The sequence below is a fragment of the Ictidomys tridecemlineatus genome, chromosome 12, assembly GCF_052094955.1.
Source record: "Ictidomys tridecemlineatus isolate mIctTri1 chromosome 12, mIctTri1.hap1, whole genome shotgun sequence".
In the NCBI taxonomy this organism is placed as follows: domain Eukaryota; kingdom Metazoa; phylum Chordata; class Mammalia; order Rodentia; family Sciuridae; genus Ictidomys; species Ictidomys tridecemlineatus.
Window position 1 is genome coordinate 17840014 of NC_135488.1, and position 20593 is coordinate 17860606.

General features: G+C 37.7%; 1 protein-coding gene and 2 long non-coding RNA genes across 3 annotated transcripts in view; 1 reads left to right on the plus strand and 2 right to left on the minus strand.

The window, feature by feature from the left end:
• The window catches only part of LOC144369081 (uncharacterized), a 71502-nt gene extending 67000 nt beyond the window's left edge, over positions 1-4502 (minus strand). Inside the window, exon 1 of the mRNA XM_078028137.1 lies at positions 4451-4502. The gene's annotated coding sequence lies outside the window, so the exon portion shown is untranslated. The remainder of the gene's footprint in view (positions 1-4450) is intronic.
• Positions 4503-6521: 2019 nt separating this feature from the next.
• LOC144369083 (uncharacterized) lies at positions 6522-12334 on the plus strand. Its single transcript, XR_013428542.1, has 3 exons — positions 6522-9138; positions 10903-11038; positions 11413-12334. It is a non-coding gene; the product is annotated as an uncharacterized LOC144369083 (long non-coding RNA).
• Positions 12335-14592: 2258 nt separating this feature from the next.
• Positions 14593-19853, minus strand: LOC144369082 (uncharacterized). Its single transcript, XR_013428541.1, has 2 exons — positions 17089-19853; positions 14593-15391 (listed from the first exon to the last, which is right to left on the minus strand). It is a non-coding gene; the product is annotated as an uncharacterized LOC144369082 (long non-coding RNA).
• Positions 19854-20593: the final 740 nt, after the last annotated feature.

Sequence of the window (20593 nt, forward strand, 5' to 3'; positions counted from 1 at the left end):
CTAGACTCCTTAGTAATAGACTTGTTCTGCCTAGCTCCACACAAATTTGCATTATGTCACACACTGGACAAAACTTTCAGGGTTAGGAGGGAAGAAATTTCTCAGGGGAATGGGATGTTCAGAACTTTGAGAGTTTCACTAAGCTCTGAAATCATTATAGACCTTGTGCCCCAAAGCTACTGTTATTCCCTCCTCTTTCTAAAACTCCACTCATAAGACTTTGAGTTAACAGTGCCCCTTGGGGAGATCTGGTCAGTTGCAAAGTCCACAGAAAGAACCCTGAGTGGCTCTTATCTACACTGTACACCAGCACTTGGCATCTCTCCTCCCACTGCAGCTCAGTACTACCACCTTGATTGCAAAGCTGTTTTATCTCAAAGAGTACAAATTCTCAAATTCTTCACAGGAAGACTGAACTTCTCTGTCTACCCAACTTTCCAATAAAATGATCACTTACTATTCCAGTCTAAATTAAGCTTTATGGCTAATATAGGAAGAAACTGTTTCAAATGCACAAAATCCAACCCATGTTATAGTATTGAAGTTTTTTTTTTTTTTGATAGTTGTAGAAGAACATAATAGATTGATTGTTTGATTGATTGATTGATTTTTGTGCTGAGGATCAAACCCAGTGCTTCACACATTCCAGGAAGGCACTCTACCACTGAGCCACAAACCAAGCATTGTAATAAAGTCTTAATATCTATTTAAATGTAGTATAAAAATTTTAACAAATGCAGCTGACAGGAGAAATAAAGGATAAAGCCTTCATTTTAATTACAACTTCTATTTAATCCCTCACTTTTCAGGAATATTTTTAGTAGGCATTAGGGCACAAAATAAAGAAATGAACTCATCAGTATAATAAAAGGCACTGTATAAACAAATTCCTCTACTGCCACAGAAGAGAGATTCAAGAACCTCAAACTTCAAGATTTTAGAAAACAAATAAGATTACATCATTAGCCACAATAAGATCCCAGAAGGAAAACCTCAGAAAAACTTCATTAATCTTGCCCAATAATGAAGACTCAAGAATTTCAAGTCTGCCTTGATTTAATTTTGGACTATGTATTAAGAAATAATGGCTAGGGGCTAGTGTTATGGCTCTGTGGTACAGTGCTTGCCTGGCACATGCAGGGCTGTGGGTTCAATACTCAGCATCACATATAAATCAATAAAGGTATTGTGTCCAACTAAAACTAATAAATGAATATTAAAAAAAAAAACAATTGCTAGGCAAATTAAAGTGCAAATAAAAATTGCTAGAGGATTATTTGATTTTAAGATTTTCACGTGAAAAAAATACTTCTGCAATAATACTAATTAAAACGAGTTACATTTATTCTTTAGAATCCTGTATTCCAATAGAAATAAACTATACAAAATACAGAAAAAAACACTGGTTAAATCTATTATATCATTAATTTTTCCATCTCTCTGTTTACTTTGGCTGTGAAAAACTGGTTTAGGAGTCAGAAAAACTTCACAGACAGGTCCCAGACAAAGACTTATTCATTCTACTCAAATACTGGCAATCTAATTCTCTGCTATTATTTTTTAAAAAATGTAAACCATACAATTATATTTACTTTATTTGTGGGGTGGGCATTTACTTTATCCTTATTTTCAAACAACATATTGTGAAAAATATTGCCATGCCTATACTGGGAAACATAAACAGATCTTAAACAAAATCCAGCAGCATACCTAGTTTAAATACTTACTCTGCCCATAATGAAAAAAAAAAAAAAGATTTAAAATACATGGCTTATGTGATTTAAAAATTAACTAGAATGTAGTACAAATCAAATTTTGAAACATAGTACCATCAAATGAAATAGTAGCAAGTGCCACAGAGTTATTCACATCTAAATTAAATGAAACTATGTTAGTCTTCTCTAAATTAAAATGTATGGGTATTGACTTTCACATCTTTAACCTAATAATAAATACATATCAACCACTGGGAGATTGAGGCTTAGGCAGGAGAATCCTACGTTCATGGCCAGCCTTAGGAACCTAGTGAGGCCCTAAGCAACTTAGCAAGGCCCTATCTCAAAATAAAAAATTAATAAACAAAAGGGCTGGAGATGTGTTTCTGTGGTAAAGTGCCCCTAGATTAAATCCCCAGTACCAAAAAATTAAACAAATAAGTAAATAATGATTTGGGTGTCTGTGGATGCCCACGAGGTAGGTAGGTACTCAGTGCTGAATAAAATCTGGTGAATAAATCACCAGTTGGACCATATGGTCCCAAACTTGGGGTACTCTGTAGAAAATGTTAATTGAAGTGAAAACAAAAGCCCCCTCAGGAAAGGCAATCAAGATGTACTTTATATATAGAATACAGTTTAATGCTTTTTTATTAAGCCAAAGAATAAACAGTAGGTCAATGACAAAGTTGTGAATCTGCTTCATGTGAGGCCATCCTTATATGTAATTCTTATTCAATTGAAATAAAATCTAAAGCAAATATAAAATTAAAAATCATATTTACATCAGGACGTGATAAAATCTTTTGGACAGAAGAAATACACATAGGTTTAATACACATAGGTTTACACATGAACACACAATCACATAGTTTACATGACTCAAAAACACTATATTATCGACCAATTATGGAAATAATATTCTGTATGCTATTCAGCCATTTGTATCCATGTTTGAAAATTGTTAAAAAAATTAATTTGAAAGTTACTTTAGGCTTCACTTCAGTGAATAAAACACAAAAGTACTGCTCTTTGCAGAGGAAAACATTCTGTATTCAAAACAATTATAGTTGGCTGATCAAGTTTTCAATTTTTTTAAATATTTACTTTTTATGTGGACACAATATCTTTATTTTAATTTAATGTGGTGCTGAGGATTGAACCCAGTGCCTCATACATGCCAGGCTAGCACACTACCACTTGAGCCACATCCCAAACCTCAAGTTTTCAAATATTAATATTGATTTAAAATCAAGGCAAAAGACAAAAAAAACAACTCAGTATACTTAAATATTTGCATCACATTTATGCCTAAGAATATCTGACACATAAGAGTCACAATTATGTAAATAAGGAGAGAATTCTCTGTTAATAAGAATATTGAATGAAAGAAATCTTTGAATAACACAAGGTTTCCTTCAATAGTTGAATACAGTGGAACACACCTGTTATCCCAGAAACTCAGGAGACTGAGGCAGGAGGATCACAAGTTCAGGGACAGCCTCAGCAACTTAGCGAGGCCCTGTCTCAAAATAATAAAATAAAATATAAATAAAAGGTTCTGGGAATCTAATTTACTGGTGAGGTGCCCCTGGGTTAAATCCCCAATACCAATTAAAAACATGTTATCTCAAAAATGTACTTTTTCTTACCTATTAGATTAGCAAAGATTAAAAAGATTAACAAAACTTGGTATGAGCAAGGGTTTTGAAAATAAGATTCCCATGGTCATTGAAGGGGATAGTTTTTACAGATAACAGCTTAGCCATAGTTATCAATATTTAAAACATATATAATATTTGACCTGGCAGTTATACCTCGAAAAAGATAAATGAATAAGTATACTATCATCAACATACCATTATTCACAAGAAAGAAAAACAAGTAACAATGTAAATGGTTATCAAAGGAGTAGATAGATAAAGTATGATGCCTCTAAATGATGGAAAACTAGGCAGCAAAGGGCTGGGGTTGTAGCTCAGTGGTAGAGCACTGGCCTGGAAGCTGTGAAGAACAGGGTTTGATTCTCAGCACTGCATATATAAATAAAGATCTACTGACAAATAAAAAAAATAATTAAAAAAATAAAACTAGGCAGCCAGTTAATTGATCACCCATGATTATGCACATCAGTTTCAACTCACAAATAGAGATATGACCACATAGCTTCATATAGAGAGAAACTGCTATTTATTGAAAGTCTTTATTACTGCTATTTATTTAAAGTCTTCTGTATACTTTCATATCCATCAATAAGTTTCCAAACATGAGTTAATGGTGGCCATTTCTTTGTGAAGGAATTGAGGGCTTACTATTGTTATTATGTTGTTTTTATGGGTAGAAATTTTTCTAATTATTATAATAAAAAATCACAACAAACTTTTTAAGATAAAGAAGTGCCTCTATATCACCAGAATTACTTCAAGTCTTTTCAACCTCCTATTTAAGAGGAAAGAATTCATTGAATGTTGCTAGATGTAATACAGGATCTCCTTCTCAGAACCACACTTTAAAATGACAAGATAATAGAAATTAAAATATTAGAGTCAAAGAGATAGGGAAAGACAAACATCATTATTCAGACAGCTCACATTATTGGTATCCACCTTACCACCCACAGGTTCTATGAACTGAAACACTCCTAAAAAAAATATCCCTTTTACAACTTAAAGAAGCAGAATAAATAATAATAATAATTAAAGAATTTTTAAGATGTAAAATCATAAAACACTTACCACAGTGAAAATATTTAATTATTTTCCTGTCTTACATTCTTTCTTAGCACCTGAAAAAAAAAAAAAGTTTGGAGAAGTTAAATACATTTTAAATGTATACATTTAATCTGATGTTTGTTTCTTTTAGATTTTTGTTTTTCTGGCACCAGACAAAATAGTTCAAAAGTACTCATGAAAAAATAAACAAGCAAGAATTCTCAGGAATATGAAAAGCAACAAGGGGAAACTAGTTTTAAAAGATGTTAAAACTTTTATAAAACCAATAATGTGATGCTGGTGTATGAAGAAAAAGACTAATAGAATACAAACCCCAGAGACACCCCAATACATCCAAAAGTTAAAATACCATAAGAGTATTCAAAGAAGGGCTCTAAAATCAACAGGTGAAAATAACAGGCACACAGAAAAAGATAAAGTTGAACCTATGCATCATTCTGAACACCAGAAAAAATCCTAGTTTGAATATTTAAATATAAAAGTGATACCATAAAAGTACTTAAAGAAACCATGGGAAAATTCTAAAAATCTTGGAGGCCTTTCAGTGACTTAAAATCCAGATACCTGGACTGGAGCTGTAGCTCAGTGGTAGAGTGCTTGCCTAGCACATTTGAGGCACTGGGTTCAATCCTCAGCACCACATAGAAATAAAGAAAAATTTTTAAAAAATATCAACATACCATGATGAGTAATGTAAACTGTAGAATTCAAAGAAAAAAATGTAAGACTTCTGTATATCAAAATATGTGAAAGTAAATAAAAAATAAGTGAAAATTTGGGGAAAATTTTCAATTCATATCACACAGGGCTAATCTCTACAATTTATAAATTTCTAGAAATTGATAAGGGGAAAAAAGCAATTTGAAACAAAAATGTGAAAAAACACATGAATAGAGAGTTTACAGAAAAAGAAGTAAAACTAGTTTTTCAGCATAGGAGCTCAACCTCATTAATAATGATAGCAATGTACATTAAAACAACTCTATATTGATAATTCTCATCCATCAAACTGTTAACAAATTCAAGGGTTGTAAAGGCACAGTACATTGGAAAGGCCCCAGAAAAACAGAAACTCTCTCATACACTTCAATCTGCCCTCCTGTATCTGTGGTATTCAGACTGGATTTAAAAAATTTTAAAAAATTATCATACAGAACATATACTAACTTTTTTCCTTGCCATTAATCCCTAAATAATACAGTGTAACAACTATTTACATGGCATTAATATTGTATTAGGTCTTTTAAGCAATCTAAAGATGATTTAAAAGTATGCAGATGTGCATAGGTTATATGCAAATACTATGCTTTTTATATAATAGACTCAAGCATCCTTGAATCTCAGTATCCACAAAGGGGTCCTCAAACCAATTCTCCAAGGATAAAGAGGAGCAACTGTACTTTTGGGAGTTTAAAATGGTGCAACACTTAAGAAAGGAAGTATTTAACAAAGCCATAAATGTCCTGCCCTCTGGCATAGTGATCCCACTTCTAGGAATGCATCCCACAGATGTACCTGCATATGTAAAATGATATATATACAAGCTGTTTCACCACAGTACGGTTTTTGATAAACCTAGAGAAGACCCAAATACCCACAAGGGTGGCTGGTTAAGTAAACAAGGCACTTAATAGATGCTATTTAAACACAGCTTTTTTTTTTTTTTTATTAAAAAAAGTGTTTTCTATAAACAAAGATTATATTCTTTCTAAATAAATACTAATAGGAAAAGATCTCAAGAGCATATAAAGAAAAAGCCATGGGACAGAATTAGTTACATATTATGCTACAGTTTATATAAAAAGAATATAGTACACTGACATTTCTCCAACTATAAAAGGAAACAATTGGCATCTATGGGAAATAAATTAAAGAAGGTTATCCAAAAAGGAGGGGTGAAGGGGGGAGGGGCAAAGCAGTTGGAAATCAGATTTTTCCAAGCATGGCTGTGTCATTTTAACTTTTAACAAAAAGAACATTAAAAAGTTTTTTTAACGTTAAAAAGAATACTTACACAAAGAAGAAAAAGAGACACCTATAGATAAGACTTAAAAAGAAGCTTTAAATAGATTTTTATATAGATTTTTTGCTCTGAAATTAGATGCTGAAAAGCAATCTTGGTGTGGTTATCACAAAAAATATGCTTTTTCCCCCTTCAATCAAGTTAAAGGATATGATAATCTGTTTTTAAAAAAGCTATTTGAAGGAGTAAGAAATTAGGAAAGCAGGAGGATCCCAAGTTTGAGACTGCTTCAACAGCTTCAGAAGATCCCATTTCAAGAAGGTAAAAAAGGGTTATAACTCAGTGGTAGAGTGCCTATGGGTTCAATCCAATCCCTGTAAGTAACCCAGCACCTAAGTGATGACATGAATGTATATTCTACTCAACTCAGACCTGCTATTATACACACAGCTGTCACTGCCCAACTCTTTTCTAACATCAAACTTCTAAAATGATTCTAGTGTTGTCAACATTTCTCATTTAAATTCCCATCAAACACAGACAAGATTTTGTGACAGGAAACAACTATGCCTTCCAAGATTCTAAAATAATTGACAAAAGTGTCACTAACCAAGACCATGTCTATGTTATATGTCAGACACTTCAGAAAAAAAAAATTCATAGAAAAAAGTTGTTTGTCACCCCTTTCTTGTTAAAATTAAGTAGATAATGGATATGTTCTTAATAGTATTCTCAAAGAGTCAGAAATGTCCTTAAAAAAATTTTTAGTTATCAAAGAGTTTGGGGGACACCCTGGGGCATTTAGTATTTGGGAGCCAGGATCTAGGCTTCACAAAATGCTTGGGTGGGATGGATCTGTATCATCAAGATTCATCATGGTCACAAGAATTTTGATCTTAAAATGGTTTAATCAAGCCCACTTTAAGTGAGCATTTCTTTAAGACATAAAATTTTAAAATAAAAAATAAATAAAAAATAAAAAAGATATAATATTTAAAGCTTTTATAGGAAACCCCACAGCTTGCCTCTAATTATCTAAGACAAAGTAGTAAGGGATGATTCAGCAGAATAAGAAAACTGTCTGAAAATTAGTGCTCATTTCTTTACACTACACATTAACTCAACATAAATTTAATAATGAGTATACATAGAGTAGTATATATGCTAACAGTATGAGATAGCAGATAAATCTCACCTTAATTAATCCAAAAATTTTAATCTTATTAATATTTTACTGTTATTACTAGCAACTGAAGGAACTCATTACTGTTCCCTCAAGTAGTAGTACCTCAAAGCACAAGACACAAAGGATGTCCTGTGACATAGTGGGTAAAGGGATCCATGGAAGGGCCATAGTATGAACTGTGGGTAGACTGAGGCACCGTGTAATTGACCTTGACATGTCATCCCTACTTCAATCTAGGCTTTCTTTTTTATTAGCTAAAATAAAGTTATCCCAACACTGTTTTCTCCCTAGTTTCCATTTTCATCTCCCTCTTTGATTTTCTTGTTTGAACTAGATACTAATACCACTCAAACTTCTTGATTAGCAGCAGGTGCAAGCACTCAAAAGCATGCTGTCTTCCACCACAGCTGAAAGTTCTGGTTATAAGTGAGACAGCACTGCATATCATACATTGTTCTTTCCTTATTTCTCTTTTACATGTAAGTGAAAGTATCATACCCACTTTCACTTATGTGTGTAGGTAGGTTCTCTGATTTAGGAACCTCACTGCTCAGTAGTGAAGTGGGCTCTACAAATGCTCAACACCAAACCCAGGGGCCTTGTTTCTGTGGTTGACAACCAATTGTTCCAGGCTAGAATCACGTGCTTCAATGGGAATCAAACTTTCCTTTGCCTGAGGCAAGCCTTGGGCTATTGACCCCACACATTGTGTACAAAGGTCACTCTATGGCCACCTATTCTCTCTGACACAGGACCAAATGACAGATTAGGGGTGGAAGACCTTCCAGGAATTGGACAAAAGGCTTGAAAAAACCCTTTCCCAATGAATTCACATACCATGCTGCATCTAATTTCAGAGTGGGTCTGACACACCCTCTGCAGCCCCACCAGGACCCCAGGAAACCAGCTGCAAGCACTGCTTGGAGAAGGACTGGAGGCAAGGAAGGGGCACAGGCCTGTGCAAGTATTGGAAGCCCCATCCCACCACATCCAAGCAGTGCAACTTTGGGCAGGGCGCTGCACCTCTCTGTGCAGCCCTAGCATGGAAGTGAACAAGTTAAGTGCCTGGCACACAGCAAAGTGAACCAGCCATGGCCAGAAGTGCCAAACCCACCGCCCTGGGAGATTGAGGTGGGTTCGGGATCCCACCGAGCGAGAGATCTGACTGGCGAGGGGGAACTGGCCCAAGGCCCAGCCGCCCCACCCTGCACCATCAGGTATGGCGCTGACCAGGTGGCGCGGCTTCAGCCCCAGGCCCTGCTGGACTGCCTCCAAAGAGCTGGCCACCCACCCGCCCCGCTCTCCTTGCCAGGGGATGGGTCTCTGCCGCTTTCACCCTCTTCAGTTCTCAATAGCCGACGCTACCACCGACACCGTCTTGGCCACCTCTGCCCAGGGCCCGCTGCTCACCTCTCCTGCTGTCTCCTCTGCAACCACTAACGCCAGCGCTGTGAGATCTCGCGAGACTTTGGTCCTCCCCTCAGTACTCCAGCCTGGAACTAGCTTGGCCCCTCCCCTTTACACCGCCCACCGCGCCTGAGGGTCAGTACTAGTCATTCTTGCAAACTTCTCTCCATATCCTCATCCCTGAATCCACTCCACCTACCCCATGACCCAAAAGGATTAAAACTCAGGTGCTAGGCAGCACCTCTGTCTCATGTGGCCCATCGGTGTTTTTGCGCATGCACCTGCCCAGGCCCTGAACCTGCGAGCCTCAGCCCCCATGGTAAAAATAGTAATCATAGCAGCTGGAACTTTAACAACACCCCTTGGATCCTCACAACTTCCCTAAGAGGGTATTACCATCCTCCCTATTTCACAGAGGAAAAATTGGCGTGGCAAGATTAAGCAATGGGCTCCAAGTCATACAGCTGGGAAGTGGCAAGAGCCCACATTGGAATCTAGGCTCCTCTGGAGCCCAAACCAGTGCCCTCCATGACAACCCCCAGGCCCTGTCCCTACTTGCACCAAGGACACTGCCTTTTAGCCCCAGTCTTAACTCCCCACCTTATCCCTGGCCCCAATGTTCACCAAAGTAAACAGAGACACGCCTAGGAGGTCATCTGCTAAAATCCCCCATCTTGGGAAAATTGTTATCAATAAAATGTTTCAGCTTCATTGCATGAATTTTCTAAGGCCTCCCTGTGATATTTTTTGTGCAGGAACCAGAAAATGATGAGACTGTATTGAATTCTGTAGTCTCCTTGGATAACATTTTTCTGATACAAAGTATGATGGAATGGCATAGAGGAGATAGAATATACATGATGTTAGGGAGAAGACACATGGAATTTCTTTCCAGAGAAAATCGTAATAATTGTTTCTAAAGAAGAGGAGCTAAAATTTATTGAAGGTGTATATTCTTTCAGTCCTGGAGATGAAGAAACTTGCATAAGTGTTCATAGTTAGTCAGAATTTGAACCTGAGTCTGAGTTTGATCCTGTTCCACAAGACAGCATAGTCTACTTCTTCTAGGTCAGGTTCTGTAAAATCATGAGTCAGGAGGTGAAATCTAATCAAAGGGGCAGCTACAAGGTGCCTAGCACAGCTCCAAGTGCTGTCCACTCACTAACACATTTAGTTTGATAATTCTGTATCAGTTAGGATAAGCAGCACTGGGCTGACAGCAGCAGGAGTTAAAACAAGGGAAAACTCCTGGCACATGGCACTCCAGGGAAGCAAGGGAGAAGCCATCCTTTGTTAATCTGGCCAAGCCTCCATGTGGTTTGGGGCATTTTTCTTTGAAGCTTAGCCTCAAGTTATTTTCTCCAGCCCTACCAATGATTCTTGGGATGCCTAACATTCTCTAGTGCACTAACCTTTCTACGTAAAGCAGCTAGTATTTATACCCAAGAACACTGGCCTCTCATAAGCTATTAGAGCCCAGGATATTTTGGGGAAGTTTGCTAGAGACAATGGTAATAGAAATTTTATCTGCTTTAAGAGAGAGCCCCTGGAAGATGAGGTGGAACATGCCTGTATTCCCAGCTACTTGGAAGACTGAGCTAGGAGAATGGCAAGTTTAAAGTTAGCCTATGCAACTTAGTGAGACCATATCTCAATATAAATGCTTTCCAAAAGGTCTGGAGATGTAGCTTAGTAGTAAATGCTAATGCAAGATCATGGTTCAATCCCCATACTGCAAATAAAGTTAGATAAATAGAGAGAGAGAGAGAGAGAGAGAGAGAGAGAGAGAGAGAGAGAGAGAGACAGAGAGAGAGAATATGCAGGAAGCCTGTACATCTCCTTTACTTAGCTTATTCATGTGGTTAAACCAACTCCACTTGGCTTCTCTGTTTCTTACAGCCCAAATATTCACACTGGGTCAGGCCAGAAGACAGCAATTGGTGGGGGATAGACATGCATCGTCCCTGCCACGTGGAGCCACCGGAATTTGTGTGCTATCTTCTAAAGTAGCCCTCTCCTCATCAGTCCTACTCAGGTAAGTGCTGTCTGGTTCTAAGCACTCAATTTGAGAAAGAACCTCTTTCCTTGGCCTCTCACATCTTTTGATTGCCTCTTTGATGGGTATAAATGGTTTTTTACTTGCCCAGCTCACGCATCTGGTAAGTGGCAGAACTGAAGGTCTGGATACCATTAAGATTCCAGGCTTTTAACCACCAAGTTTAATGCCATATACCATCTAGCCTCATTAAAATTTTTTTAAAAGGCAAAACAAAAAAATAGGGCCCTGAGCCTAACCAAAAAAACAAAAAAATCTCAAATTCCACTCCATATTTTTTTTTTTAAGAGAGAGTGAGAGACAGAGGGGGAAGGAGAGAGAGAATTTTAACATTTATTTTATTTTTTCTTTAGTTCTTGGCGGACACAACATCTTTGTTGGTATGTGGTGCTGCTGAGGATCGAACCCGGGCCCCATGCATGCTAGGCAAGTGCGCTACCGCTTGAGCCACATCCCCAGCCCCCCACTCCATATTTTCTATTTGGCTTTGAACTCACCTCGTAAGTATTGCTGTGAAATAAAGTTGGTGGTGCCAATTTTGTAGAGTCTAGTAGTCATTTGCACTGCTTACCAATGACTTCTGGCTCTCCACCTTCTGGGCACCTGCAGGATTGACTTCCTTGTCACGTGACTAGTCCTGACCAAAGAGTGTACATGGAAGGAGTTTGTGCCATTTCTGGGTGAAGCATTTAATGCTAGTGAGAGAGGAGCCTGAGATATGTCTTTCTGATAGGACAAACAATAATGCCTGTGATGGTGTTTTCTCCATTGAGAAAACTATCAACCAAACCAAACTATCATTGTTGCATAATGTGAGCAAAACACAGATCTTTTTTCATTTTAAGCCATTGAAATTTGGGGATTAATTACTATCATAGCCTGCTGTAGTCTATCCTGACTGATTCAGCTGGCCTCCTATAACCATAGTTCCACCAGTTGAGGATAAAAACTTTCTTTAAAAAAACTGCTTTGAGGGCTGAGCCTATAGCTCAGTGGCAGAGTGTTTGCCCAGCATGTGTGAGGCACAGGGTTTGACCCTTACACTGCATAAAATAAACAAACAAAATAAAGGCATGCTGTTCATTGACAACTACAAAAATAATTTTAAAAAAACTGCATTTATGAGATGTGGTGATAGCTCAGTTGTAGAGCACTTGCCTAGCATATGTGAGGAACTGGGTTTGATTCTCAGTCTCACATTTAAAAAAAATAGATAAAACAAACAAATAAAATAAAGGTATTGTGTCTATATGTAAATAAAAATATTTTAAAAACTGCCTTTATACTGAATATGTATAGAAATTTCTTCTTGTCATTATTTCCTAAACAATACAGTATAACAACTATTTTCATATAATTTACATTGTACTATGTTTATAAGTAATTTAGAGGTGATTCAAAATATACCAAAAAATATGTATAGGTTATACAAATATCCACTTTGTATAAAGTGTAGAACATTCATGGATTTGGGAATCCAGGAGAGGTCCTGAAACCAGTCTCTCAAGGATACCAAGGGACAATTGTACATACAGTATAATTGTTTACTCATTGATTCAAACATTTTTCTGCCCAGCTGGTCAAGAGTAAAAGCTCAAGCCACATTCCTGAAGGTCCTAGTTTAATACATCTGGGATGGGGAACAGACCTGTGCAGCTGTCTGGTATGCCCAACCAATTCTAATGGTCTAGCAAGGTTGAGTTTCCTGCATGGCTACATCTTGTGATGGTAGATTAAAATATGGTGTCTACCCTTGAGGGATACCTAGACTTGGAGGACAAGCCCAGAGCCAGAAAAATTACACTACTAACAGGGAAAATGACCTGAAATATGCAAAAGTAAGTAAGAATATATAAGCAATTGATGAAAAACAAAGTTTTACATGTAATAGAAAGTAGATTTGCTTCCTGGCAAATCCATTCATCAACTCTGTGACCACAGACCAGGTACCCAAGCTGTCAGCTTAACATGGAGACTATTATCTGTCACTATGCTTTTCAGTTATGTAAAACAAAGCTTAGAAAAGCTCTAAAGATGTGGCCCAGATTCAAAACAGTTAGCACAAGGCTAAATTAGACTCCAGATCTAGGCTTTTATCTATCTAGGGCCCAAGGCCTTGGCTGATTCATTTATGGTCCCTGCTTCTCTTCCAGATTTCTTTCTTGTTTCCCCCTTTACCTTTAACCATGTATTCTGACCGCATTAAACTGCCTGTCACTGCAGGCCCATACCATGCAACTTACTGCACACTGCATTGCTTTGGCTCCAGCTGTCCTGTCTGTCTGGCATGCCTTCCCTCAATCCTCACCACCTTGTTTCTGAACCCCAGCCAGGTTATTGAATATTTGGTTGGCTGGCCCCATCCTTGGTGCTATAACTGCCCCCAACAGCAATTCCTTTACTGGCTGACTGAGCATATCAATCATTAGGTTGCAGTTGGGTCTCAGTTTTTTTTCTCTGACTCATGTAACTAGCATTGGGGACACTGTGAACCAGCCATGACCCCGTGAATGCTTAACTCTGCTAAATCACATTTCTACAACCCACAAGACAGATCCTTTCAACAAGACCACACAGTGAAATATTTATGAAATGCCTTTGTTTTCTGGTAATTTTGTGACCACTGTACAATTCTCCACCTTTGTGAATCTCAGTTGTCAGAAGTAGACTAATGGGAGTAACTGCCTCATGGTTGTGAGAATTTATTAAGATGTAAACTTGAGTGCCTTGCCTGGTTCATAAGGGAGACATGAACTAAATCCCAACCACCTTGGTTGTTATGAGTATCTTCTTATTACAACACTGCTATTATCTCTACTCAGCATAGTCCCATAGATGTCATCATTAATATTATCACTCATACTTCCAACCATGTCTAAGTGACTGTGCTAAACATTCCTTCCTAGAATGCATAGTATTCTCAGAATCCTCAAAATGTATTCTTCACAGTCTTGTAATGTTTGGGTGTCCCAATCATAAATTATCTCCCTGGTACCTCCAGGAATATGTCCAGTGCATCCTTGGGAAGTCTGTGGCTGCCAGACAGTTCCATTCAGGCTTTCTGGATATGGCTAAGAAAACATAGGTTCTCTTTAGCCTCCCACTTTCACTGACATTCTTCTCACTATGGGTGTTTCCAAATCATTTATGGTCAGCCCAGGCCACTGTGGAGGTGGCCCCTATGTCTCCCTATGGGAGGATCAAGATGGCAGTCAAATAGGCCTGTAGGCTTCTGGAATCATTGATAACACTAAAAGTAATAATACCTGCACAAAGCTAATTTTTTTTTCTTACTAGAAGAAACTCTAATAATGGGGATTTTAGTTGGGAATAATAATGCCCTCAGAGTGATCTAATCTTGTCCCCCTTCCCTCCTCATTTTTCACATATCTGAAGCACAGTAGGCAAAATTGGGGTTTTGGTGAGGATTTCCAGTTGAGATTGCCTATTGAATGAGTCTGGGCTATTATAAAAGGACAAGAAAACAGATCCTTTTGTTAGACCAGGACGCAAGAAAACACCACTGACTCCAATTAAAATCAAATTAAAGCAAGCTTATTATTTTGACTGACCGAACTGCCTTTTTCTCTCAAAACGGTGGGAACAAGACAGCAGCCTCAGCTTTCCTACAGCCCAGCTTTATATCCCAGAAAGTTACACAAAAGGGGGGGTTACAGATAACAGAACTCTGACAAGCAGTTTACATTTTTTGCTGGCCCCAACATCAGAATTTATGAGGACTATTAGAGCCTCAGAGAGGGTCGTTGTCTGGCCAGGGAAGGCCAATATTTATGAGGTGTCACTAAAGTTTCAGAGAGGGCTGCTATCTGGTCAAAGAGCCAGGCATGGGTGAGTTCAAGGTACGGGCAGGCATTTCAAGCAGGTTCAGAATTTGCAGTAATTTATAGTAAAGCCAAAATTAGCTTTTCATGGCTTTGTGGCAAGATGGCTCCCAATTTAATAAAAGATGAGGTTGGGTTTATCATTTTCCCCTTTTCTTATGTGTCTCTTTCAAATCTTTGATAGGGTAGGGGAAGAGCACTGAGGGAATTTTAATCCCTCAGGTAACAGTCTCCAAATTTTTAGAACTCACCCAAAACTGGTCTTCCTGATTTTACCTGATTGAATTAATTACTTATATTGATAATCTATTTATTTTTGGCTCCATTGTTGTAAGAAAAGAGGCGTCACTCATTTTGGCTTCTTCTGAGCTGAGAGAGGGTGATGTGAGGGGGCACGGCGTGAGGGACATGAGTTGCCTTTTAGAAGTCAGTTCGGTTTGAAGTCTGGTTGGGGAAGAACAGGTTGTAAAGTCATCTGGGAATGGTGCTTCTATGAGAGAAACAAAAACCATGAGTACTGAGTAAATGTTGCAGCAGCTGGAACGTGTCACTGTATAGAAGTTTCCTCACCAGGCTTTAACAGTTATCAGGACTGTAAGCATAACATTTAACTTTTAGTGTTACAGATGTCCTTCCCCATAAAATACAGTTTAATAATTTAATGTCATCTGATCTTGCAAAATTCTTTTACTAGTATGAGCTCTGTGTCTAATAGAGAAACCTTTAATTCTGTTACTCAGGGCTGGATAATCATACTAGCAAACACGAAGCCTACCTCTGTAGGTTAGGAATAACTGTAGGCCTTAAACTAAAAACTTCTGTCTCTGGCAGCTCCTCTTGATAGTCTCTTTTTATAGTTATCAGGCATTTCTGTCTGAGAATCCTTCTTTGTAGCCTCCAGTCTTACTTATTTTGGGAGGCTAACATAAAGTGTATACCTTAAATAATAATAATAATAATAATTATCATCATTATTATTATTTAAAATGCCCAGAAATGGCTGTATTTTGGTTTTAACTGTCTTTGCTAAATGTTCAAGATGAAGCAGTCAAACTGACTTTTGTTTCTATCTATTGTTAACAGTCAGCTGAGCTTTTATGCGAGCCATTCCTCGGAAAACTTCTCAGTTCTGCTAGTGCCATTTGCGCTAGGATGGGTCTAGGTCTTGCTTGACCATGTGGCTTCCCTCGGAAGCACCAGGGATGTCGCCCTTCTCTGATGACTCTCCTCTTCATAGCAAATGCACTGATTGGCTTTCTGTTCTCCAGTGGTCTCATTAGTCTCCCTGATCAGGAGGTTATGTGGCCCAGAGTTGCAAAGCTCTTTAGAGAAGTCCCCTGTTCCCTGGATTCAGACTGACTCAGAGGGCAAGAGCCGAATATTGGTTTTTCTGGCACTTTTAATTTAACTTTAATTTTAAAACTTAATCTTAAACATCCATCAAATAAATTTTAACAGCTTTATATTAAGAGTACTGGGCTTTAATGTCTATAACTTTATAATTATTTATCTTTTTATTAATTGGGATCTGTATTATCCTATCTGTCTTGTAGGTGATGGCTTATTATCTCAAACTAACCCATGTTGTGTTCTTAAAGCAACACTTCTGTAAAACACTAACAGGGAATCTTTAGATCACTTATAAGGAAATTACAGAATAAAATTAAAAAGAGTAAAAAACACTTAGTTCGTGTAACAGCTACCCTGAATTTTTGGCTGAGTTATACATTATATTCCCTGTTTGAGATCCTAGTAATCTTGACAGAAAAAAAAAAATCAAAAAAACAAACTTTTGAACATAACTTTAAATGAACTAAAATCTGGCCTACTGTTGTTTTCATAGTCATTCTCACATGTAGTAAGATGGGACACAGAGCCTCATCTCAGGTAAGGCAGGGCTCTTTATAAATCTTAAGTGTTTTAGTTCTAAAGCTGATCTTTGTATTTTTAAATATCATTTTACAAAGTTTACATAAATTGTTTGAGGTCACATGAACATTCGCTAACACCATATGATATCACATTTAAAACATGAATTAAAGAAAGGCTGAAAGTTTTTAACCTTTACATAGATTAGGCTCTCATTAACTTAAAAATACATTTAAATTGTTTCCCAATGTAAGAAGTAACAAAACTTTACATATCTTATTGATAACAGGTAAATAAATCCCCAATATATTTTTTTACCATACAACTTCCGAACACCAGCTTGATATAATGCTCTTTCAAAGTTTCTACCTTACAGACTTGTATACCTGGAAGATATGAGCACATTAATAGCATCACAATTACATTGATGTTTCTACATTAACCAAGTTTAGCTTTTAAAGAAATGGCAGTACAGTGCTCTAAAATAACAGTTCTTATTTAACCACTTGTTTAATTTTTATGGTTGCTTGCTCTAGAAAAAAGTAAAACTTAATAAACACAATGTTATGGGTAAACTTATGTTTTAAGAAATTTTTGTCTCTTTAACACATGACTGATTTTTACAATCTTATACAGACTTTAGTACAAACTTATACAGACCTTAGTAAATCAATCAGATATCTAACAAAAGTACTCATGAATGAGTAATCACATATCAAATTTACTTTACTTATTTATCAAAATATTAGACAAATGTATTGAACAGTGTAAACCATTTTTTGTTCAAGGAAAAGTCCGAGAACCAAGGCATATTAGACATTTTATAGACATTAATTTTTTATGAGTTTTTTGAACACCTAGAAAAACTTGTAAGCTTAAATTTAAAGACATTTATTTTTATCTGTTTATCCAATTTAAATTGAACCATTTAAATCACATGAATTAAAGATCTTTGGATCCATTTTTTTAATTTGTTTTTATGAGCGCTCCTTATATATGTTAATTTGTATATAATATATATGATATACGGACATATGTATATATAGACATACAACACATAACAAAAGTGTGCACACATAACAATAGTAAAGGCCTTAGTAGCTTTTCGCAGGTGAAATCTCCATTGCAATGTTTCAAAAACTTCACAGTTGGTCAAAGATAGGACTGATCAAAAAAACATTAACCTAGGTCTGTAGGGTCAAAATCATGAGCTCAAAAAAATACAAAATTAAGGAAAAAAAACAAGAGTCCTAGTAAAAATGACTGGCCAGTAATTAGTAAATACCATACAATTTACTTTTTTTTTTTCCTTAGGTCTCAGATCAGTCTCCTACTGAGCTTGCAGGCTTCTTTCATTTGCATTTCAAATAAGTCCTGGCTGAGGTCTGGAAGGAGCAGGGAAAAACTGCTATTCTGAGCAGACCCCTCAGGCCTAAGGCATTTTAACTATAAGTCATAATTTTCAGGTTCGAATGTTGAAAATTATGATACAAGTTTAAGATACAATTCACAAAATTTTATATCTTTACAACTTGTTTTGTCAACAGATACCATACTATGATTTACTATCCTTGTCCAAATTAATGCACTGGTACACACAGTAACATTTTCCCAGGCTACCCAATTCAAAATTGGTGAAAAAAAAAAAAAAAGACTGAATGATTGGGAAGTTACTTGCCAACTTGGAAGTAGAGTTCTTTAGTTTTCCATCCTAAGTATTTAAGTTCTCTGGCATGAATTATCTGAAATCATAAACTAAACAATTACCTAAACCCAACTTTTAACTGCAAAATTGTGCAATGCATCAAAAACCCATTCAGATACCATATTTTTACAATAAAACATCATCTTTTAGACACACATTCAGCCAAGATCATTCCCAAAAAACAATTTATAATATCAACACACTATTGCACATGTCTTAAAGGGTCAGAAACAAAGACACAGGACAGACAGAGAGGAGCTCCAGACTATGGCTGACAGACAGAAACCTTTAAAACAGAGCAGATAAGAGAAAAATCTCCTACACCAGTGGCACCATAGATGTCCCAACAAGGGGACCAGATGTTTTCACAGAGGGGCAACCTGAAATATAAAATCAAGGGTCTCTATGGCGACTTTACTGCATTAAGAGTCTCCTTTTTCTTTTTCTCTTTTAAAGAAGATAGAGGTGGCATAATCCTTACAGTGCAGGGAAAGAAGGAGGGAATCCCCGAAGCAACAGGGCTTCGGCAGCTGCTGGGAGTCCCTCAGTCCCTCCTATTACTTACAGGATTCCACCCCAAGCACACTCCATCTCCTAACATTTCAGTAGTCAGCTCTCAAAAAGTTCGGGGGGGGGGTGGTATCAAAATTCGTAACTGAAAGTTTGGTTCTTGACCTTAGAGCCAATTAATGCCAATTTAATAATGAGGACAGGGTTTTGAGAAAAAGAAAAAGAGTTTTATTGCTTTGCTAACAAAGGAGAAACACCGGGGACTCTGCCCAAAGGTTGTGACTCTCTTGATCTGGAGGGACAAGGGGTTTTAAAGGAGTCTCACTTGTTAACCTGGAAGATACTCAGTTTTTAGGTCCCCAGCAGGCATTGCCCTCTGCACTGAAGGTGCTTCAAGCAGCCAGCTAGGGGCTTCTCTCCTCCTGCTTAACAAAGGGAGATAAAGTTCATCGCAGTTCCTTAAAACACAGTCCAAAGGGATGTCAGGCTTCCTTGCTTTATTACCCATATTTACGTCCAATATCTTTAAGTTTTCACCACAGAAATCACACAACAAAATGCACAAAAACAAACAAAAACAAACAAGCAAAAAAAATATAGAACACAGAACAAAAACAAGAAAACAGAAACCCGGTGCCGAAACAGAAAAACAGAGGAGCAATGCAACGTCTTGCCAAAGCTCCGGGGTAGGAGTGCGTGCCCGTCGGCACCTCTCTACCCTTCCAGAGGAATTCCCTACAGAACAGAACAGAAGACAGAACGATTTCTCGTACTGTCCGGACAGGAGTATATGTGAGCCTCGCCAGGCCACCTCTCTGTCATCAGAAGAGATCTCCCTTAACCGGATATCAGATGTTATAAAGGCGCCACTTACCTATCGAGGCCTCCTCCACCAGGTGCTTGCTAATAGTTTTAGTGCGGCAGTTCACTGCAGGGTTCCGGGGACTGAAGGCTCACCACTAGGCCTTGGAACTTCTCAAGTTGCACACCCCCTAGAGTGGCTCTCCAGCCTGGAGCCCTGGAGCGAAGGCCGGCTTCGGCTTCAGAATTTCAGCAGTCTGGTCTTGTGATCTGGTCGGGCAGAGTCATCTCGCTGGGGAACTCCAAATTGTTAGACCAGGACGCAAGAAAACACCACTGACTCCAATTAAAATCAAATTAAAGCAAGCTTATTATTTCGACCGACCGGACTGCCTTTTTCTCCCAAAATGGTGGGAACAAGACAGCAGCCCCAGCTTTCCTACAGCCCAGCTTTATAGCCCAGAAAGTTACACAAAAGGGGGGGTTACAGATAACAGAACTCTGACAAGCAGTTTACATTTTTTGCTGGCCCCAACATCAGAAATTATGAGGACCGTTAGAGCCTCAGAGAGGGTCGTTGTCTGGCCAGGGAAGGCCAATATTTATGAGGTGTCACTAAAGTTTCAGAGAGGGCTGCTATCTAGTCAGAGAGCCAGGCATGGGTGAGTTCAAAGCACGGGCAGGCATTTCAAGCAGGTTCAGAATTTGCAGTAATTTATAGTAAAGCCAAAATTAGCTTTTCATGGCTTTGTGGCAATGTTACCGCTGTTGACCGGTGACGAGTTCTTGCTCCCCGATGTTGAAGAA